The sequence below is a fragment of the Amblyraja radiata genome, chromosome 24 (genome assembly GCF_010909765.2).
Source record: "Amblyraja radiata isolate CabotCenter1 chromosome 24, sAmbRad1.1.pri, whole genome shotgun sequence".
NCBI lineage: Eukaryota > Metazoa > Chordata > Chondrichthyes > Rajiformes > Rajidae > Amblyraja > Amblyraja radiata.
This window is the reverse complement of record NC_045979.1, coordinates 24,911,242-24,918,414: the sequence shown is the minus strand read 5'-3', so window position 1 is coordinate 24,918,414 and position 7,173 is coordinate 24,911,242.

Genomic DNA, 7,173 nt, shown 5'->3' with positions numbered 1-7,173 from the left:
GCCAAATTACAATTGAGTAGTAAATCATCAGCAAATCTTTTAATTGAGGTCACAGTGAGAAAGTGCAAACTACATAAAACCAGACCTGAAGTCAGGGTGCTTGGAGGATGGGACAGGGCTTCACCAGAATATTTGCTGTGCTTACATGCTAACTTTTTGTTTTTTAATCCTGACTCCTTGTTTCCTTTGAACCATAATTCTTATATACCCAGTAATATATTACTTTGTAAGTATTTCTTCCAATGAAGATCATCGTAATGTCTCGCATTACTTTCCATTTCCCAATTTTGTCCACACTCGCTTAGATTTCAAGCTCTTTGTGTCATCCCCCATGGCTTGCCAACCCTCCGGTCTCTATCATGGACATTTGGCTGCAATAGACTCAGCCCTGGTATGAAGATATCATCAGGTTGCATATAACTAAGTTTCAGCCACTGATCGTTGCGACACTCCATTGGTTACTAATTCCCAATCTGAAAATAATCAATTTATCCTAACTCTTCATTTTCTGATGGTTAGTCACTCTATTTATGTCTATATATTGCCCTCTGGGCCCTCTGCCCTTTCATCTTTTATGTGACTCCTTACCAAATGCTTTCTGGAAATACAAATATATAACATCTGTTGATTTCCCATTGTCAAATCTGTTTGTTACATCCTCAAGGAAATCTAGCAAATTTCTCAAACTGTCAAAACTATGTGATTTTCTCAACGTCATGCTATTATTATTATGTGGACAAATATTTAGCTAATTAACTCGTAGTTGTATGTTTGCATTCTTCTTTTTATTTTGAATAATAGTATCACATTTTAAGTTTCCAATAATCTGGACCTCCCTAGAGTCTAAAGAGTTTTGGTGGAGTACAACCAACCAACAACACACTTGGCAGTCACTTCCATTAAGACCATAGCTTGCAAGACTACAGGTTCAAGAGACTTGTTGGTTTTTACCCTCTGTGCCTTGCCTTCCTTTGTATTTTTTTTCCAGTGGTAGAGATTGTTTTACTATCTTCCTTCCCTGTAGTCCCTTAACTACTGACAGTGTTTAAAACATTTCTAGCATGAAGGTTGATCCAAAATAATTATTTAGTATCTTTTCTCTTTCTCTATTTCCCATCATTAATTTCCCAATTTCATCCTCCAAGGGACTAACAGTAAATTTCTTCCTTTTTATGTACCTCGGAGGCATTTACTGTCTGTTTTTCTGTTATAGATTATATCCTTCTTATACTCACTTATCTCCCCCTTACCAACTTTTTTTAGTCATCTGTTGCTGATTTCTAATTTTTTTTTCAAAAGTCCACTGGGCTACCATTAATCTCTGCAATATTATATGTATTTTCGTTCATTATGGTATCATCAACTTCCATAATCAGCCACGATTTCCCTCTCACTTTTACTGATATTTATGAGGTAATGTTTTAAATATCCACCACTGGTAAGCTGTCAGCTGATTGTGATCATTTTCCCCAGAGTCTGATTTGGCCAACTCTGTTCTCAATGTAATTGGAGTTTTTTAAACTGAGGTCCAGGCTCAAATGTTTCACTCACAAACTGATTTTGAAATTATGCCATGGTGTGATTAATCTTTCTTCAGGGATACTTCACAATATGATTATTAAATTATGTCTCAATACACAGTACCTGAACTGAAATTGCCTTCTCTCAGTGTATCGGTCTATTAAACTATCCCAAATGCACTCTACAAACTTGCCCTCAAGGTTACCTTTGTCGATTTGATTTGTCCGATGTATATGAACAAATAAATCTCTTAAGATTTTTCAAATATCCTTCTGATGTCCCAGTTAGTTGTTGAGCACACTGTAGCTACTGTTAGAGAGCCACATTCTATTCCTATCAGTTGCTTTGTATCCTTTCTATTTCGTATCTGTACCAACACTGATTCCATGTTGTTATCATCAGAATCAGAATCACACTTTATTCACCAAGTATGTTTAGCAACATACGAGGAATTTGCAACATACCTCAAAATTACTGTGATCTCACTCTTTGTTAACAATTTAACCACCTTCTTTGCATTTCCAGAAATCAAATGCCCACAATATTTATTTTCAGCTTTCATAATTCTGAAACTGCACTTCTTTAATGACTGACTGATCCTACCCATCTATTTCTATTTGTACCATCAACTTCTTTGTCTTATTACAAATGGTGCATTCACTCATATAAACGACCTTTAATAATTTCTTTTTTTCCTGACACTGACACTATTTGCTGGTGCATTCATGTGCTTGAAGCCTCAGTCCTTATACTGATTATTTCAATTCCTGAAATTTTACTGCATTTTTTCCTTTTCCTTTCTTCCTTCCTTCCTAAATGCTTCCAATTTTCAACCACCCCCCACCCCCTTCTGGTTCTAGTGCAGGCTCCCACTCTCCTGCCATATTAGTTTTTATCTATCAAAACCACCCATTCCCTTCAAGGATATTAGTTCTGTTCCTATAGAGATACGATACTATATGATAAGATAGAATTCTATTTATCCCAGGAGGGAAATTGATCTGTCAACAGTCATGAAACACAAGATACATGAAACATGAAATTAAAGCGATGAGTGGAAAGGATTGGGGATGTGCAAAGATTTGAGGAGTGAGGGGAGGGGCGTCAGTCTACCCCATGACAGAAGGGGGAGGAGTTGTAGAGTTTGATAGCCACAGGGAAAAATTATCTCCTGTGGCATTCTGGATTGCATCTTGTTGGAAACAGTCTGTTGCTGAAGATACTCCTTAGGTTGTCTCATGTGTCATGGAGGGGGTGAGTTGTATTGTTCAGCTGAATTGCGCTGTAGGTGTTGAAGGAGTGGGGCCTTCTCAGAAAGCACTGCCGTCTCTGTCCCTTCTTGTACAGGGCCTCAGTGTTCCTGGACCAGTCCAGTTTAATGTCCAGGTACACACCAAAGTATTTGTACAAGGTCGATGCAACTTGCCTGGGTTTTTTGAGGGCCCACCATCTCGAGATATGATCCCAATTCACTCCTATCCTTGGGTGGTGTCTATGTAGAATTTTCATATTTCACCTTGTGAGGGCATGGCTTGCCTCCTTGTTTTCTGGCTGCCTCCCACTTCCAAAACATACACTGGGCGGTACATTAATTGGCCACTGTAAATTGCCCCCAGTGTGTAGGTGTGTGAAGAATCTGGGAGGAAGTCAAGTGGATTTGTGTAGGATTAGTATAAAAAATGGGTGGTTGAACATTGGGTTGATAGATCTGTTTTTGTGTTATATCTCTGTGTGACTCTTTTTGCTCTAGGAAGAAAGAGACTTATCTATAACCAGAGACCCAACGTCGATCCTGATCCTGGTCTGTGTGGAGTTTGCACGCTCTCCCTGTGGCTGTGTGGGTTTCCTCCAGTTTCCTCTCACTTCCCAAAGATGTCTGGGTTTGTAGGCTAATTGGCCTCTGTAAAATGTCCCCCTGATGTGTAGAGAGTGGATGTGAAAGTGGGATAACATAGAAAGTCAGCGTGGATTTGTTGGGCCGAAGGGCCTGTTATCATGCTGTATCTCTAAACTAAACTACGCCATTTACTGATGACCTCTTTTTATTCTGATAAACTGCTGTTATCCAAAATCTGGATTCCAAAGGATAAGTGACTGCTTGAGACACCAAGGCAGCTTTTGATTAGTGAAGCTACAAATCATCCTGGCAAGGTTAGACATTATGAATCAAGGTGAAAGTTTTCCACTGGCTTCATTCAGGTCAATCATCCCAGCACTAAGCCATCACCGCAATAGTTTCTCAGATCCCAACCATCGTCAGCTGCTCCTCAATTAACTTCCTTCCACATGAGATCAGAAATCGGAAAACTTGCTAGAATAGAATAGAATAGTTTCTTTATTGTCATTGTAACATGAACCATGTACAACAAAATTGTAAAATGTCAGCCAGTCAGTGCACCATTCAAACATTTCTAAAGCTAACGATACATACAAAGTAAAATATTTAAAAAGATAAACAACTAAAATAAATATCATAAAAATAGCACGCATAAACACCCAGCCCTACATCCTTCTGTCGATTTCATGTATGTATGTATCGCCCCTGCGTTCCTTGGCGGCTACATTTAGTGCCTTTATAGCAGTGGGGTAAAAACTGTTTTTAAGTCTGTTTGTCCTTGTCCTTGTAGATCTGTACCGTCTGCCTGACGGTAACAGTTCAAACAGGGAGTGTCCGGGGTGGGAAATGTCCTTTATAATACTCTGGGATTTTTTGATGCAGCGGGAACTGTGTAAGTCCTCCAAGGTAAGGAGAGGGCATCCGACAATCCTCTGGGCGTTGTCAATGGCCCTCTGGAGCGCTTTCCTCTGAGCCGCTGTGCAGCTGGTGTACCATACGTATACACAGTATGTTAGGAGGCTCTCAATGGAGCACCGATAAAAGGACAGCAGCAGTCTCTGAGTGATGTTATTCTTCCTGAGCACCCTCAGGAAGTGCAGTCTCTGCTGGACCTTTTTCAGCAGCGCAGAGGTGTTCACGCTCCACGTCAGGTCCTCCTCAATATGGATTCCCAGGAAGCGGAAATCCGCCACCCTCTCCACACAGTCCCCTCCGATAATTAATGGTACCATGTCCGTTTTATTCTTCCTGAAGTCTATTATTATCTCCTTGGTCTTTAAGGTGTTAAGGAGCAGGTTATTTTCTCCACACCACACTGTCAGCTGCTCCACCTCATCCCGGTAGGCGTACTCGTCCCCCCCGGAGATGAGTCCCACCACCGTAGTGTCATCCGCAAATTTAACAATGGTGTTGCTGTGGTGGGCGGGGATGCAGTCATGTGTGTAGATGGTGTAGAGCAGGGGGCTCAGCACGCAGCCCTGTGGAGAGCCGGTACTGAGGCTGAGGGCCGTGGATGTGTGATGGCCCACTCTGACTCTCTGGCTGCTACCCGACAGGAAGCTATTTATCCACATGCAGGTGGAGTGTGGAAGTCCCAAGTCCCCCAGTTTGTCCACCAGTTTGTGGGGAAGGATGGTATTAAAGGCAGAGCTGTAGTCCACAAAGAGCATCCGCACGTAGCTCCCCCGCTGCTCCAGGTGGGACAGTGCAGCATGGAGAGCTGTGGCTACAGCGTCCTCTGTAGATCTATTCGCTCTGTACGCAAACTGGTGGGGGTCAAAGCTTCGGGGCAGGAGTGATGTGATGTGACCCCGGACCAGTTTTTCAAAACACTTCATCACCACTGGTGTGAGTGCGACTGGCCGGTAGTCGTTGAGGCTGGAAATGTGGGTTTTTTTGGGCAAGGGGACTATGGTTGCGGACTTCAGACAGGGTGGAACAGTGGACTGGGCCAGAGACTGGTTGAAAATCCTCGTACAGACTCCAGCCAGCTGGTCAGCGCAGTCCTTCAGCACGCGTCCAGAGACGCCGTCGGGTCCAGTAGCCTTCCTTGGATTGATGGCCCGCAGCGTGCGCCTCACCTCATGCTCCTCTATCTTGAGGGTTAGGCTGCTGTGGGCCATGTGGTGTGATGTGGCTGTCTCGGGTGGCTCCACTTCAAAGCGAGCAAGCGAGCAAGTGATGTGCAATGTTCAATTCCTCTTGTTATTACTGAGATATTAAACAGACTGAGTCTGCAAAGCCGCAAATTGTTAAGGGCAATGAGTGGCTCGTAAATTTGCACCATACAGCTAGCAGGCAATGACCTCCAAGAAGACAAAGTCTAATCGCAATCAATATCATTATCACTATTCCCCACCACCTAAGTCCTGGCAGTTACTGCACAAGCATATGAAGTGTTGAATTGGCCTCTCATACCTTCTCCACAATTTATTTAAATCATGTCTGATCTGCTTGTGTCCATCGCAGATGACTTTATACATCTTGCTTTTTAAGCATCCATTTACCTCAACTTTAAGAATATGCAAAGACTTTACTTCCAACACCCTTTAAGGCAGATATTCCAAATACACCAGATCCTCTGAGGGGAAATAAATCATCTTATCTCTGTTTTAAATGGATAAATTCTTACTTTGAAACATTAACCCGTTCTATATTTTCTAGAAGAGGATATACCCTCTCCCCACCTACCCTGTCAAAATCCCCCGGGATCTTATTTCTTTCACACAAGTTGTTTCACATTCTTTTAAGCTCCAGCAGATACAAGATTAGCCGAAGCAATGTTTTTCAGACAACTTTCCCATACCGGGAATTAGGGTAGCGTTTCTTCTCCAAATTGCCTATGATGCATTTACAATCTTTGTTAGATAGGGAGCCTACTGCAAGTACACATAATTCAGATGTGGTCCTGCATATGCCCTAATGGAACAAAACTTCCCTACTTTTGCATTAATTAATTTTAGAAATTGTGCAGCATGACATATTATTTTTTGGTTTCAAGCACAGGAACTGGAGGCTGGGTATTCCACAATAGGTGATTTATCATGTGACTTTGTAGAATCTCCAACCGTGCACGTGGGACAAGTTTAGTAAGTCACTGGAGCAGCAATTCAGAGACAAATTCAAGTTCCACAGCAGTTGGCAAAGTTAAATTCATAGAGTCACACAGCATGGGGAAAAAAACCCTTTGATCCACTGTGTCCATATTGACTATCAAGCACTCATTTACACTAATCCCATTTTTATCCTACCCACACTCTCATCAATAATCAATTTACTCCAGATTGTATCACTGACCTATGCACCAGGTCCAATGTAGAACAGCAATTAACCTGCAATTCACACATCTTTGGGATGTGGAAGGAAACTTGAGAAACTGGAGAAAACTCATGTCGACACAGACTGAATATGAAAACTCTGGACATTCAGCATCAGACACTGGGATTGAACCAAAGTTACTGTAACTGTGAGACAGGAGCGCTACTTGCTGAGCCGCTCTGACTCTTGAGTCATGTTAACCCTTCCCTTACTATTACTATTGCTTAAAAATAACTGATCTCAAGATTTTTTAATTTTCATATACACCATGAATGGAACTAATCAACAATACAATAAATTATCAGTAACCAGATCATAACAGTGCAGGCTGATGTATGTTTTGCAACCAAATCAAAGTTCATATTAGTTTGTTGCTGTGGCAGGGTTGTGGTTCGGATTGGGGTTCAAGACCCTGATGGTTGACGGAAAAAAGCTGTTCTTAAACCAGCTGATCACGGCTCAGGCTCCTGCATTTCCCGATGAGATGGGAGCTTTGC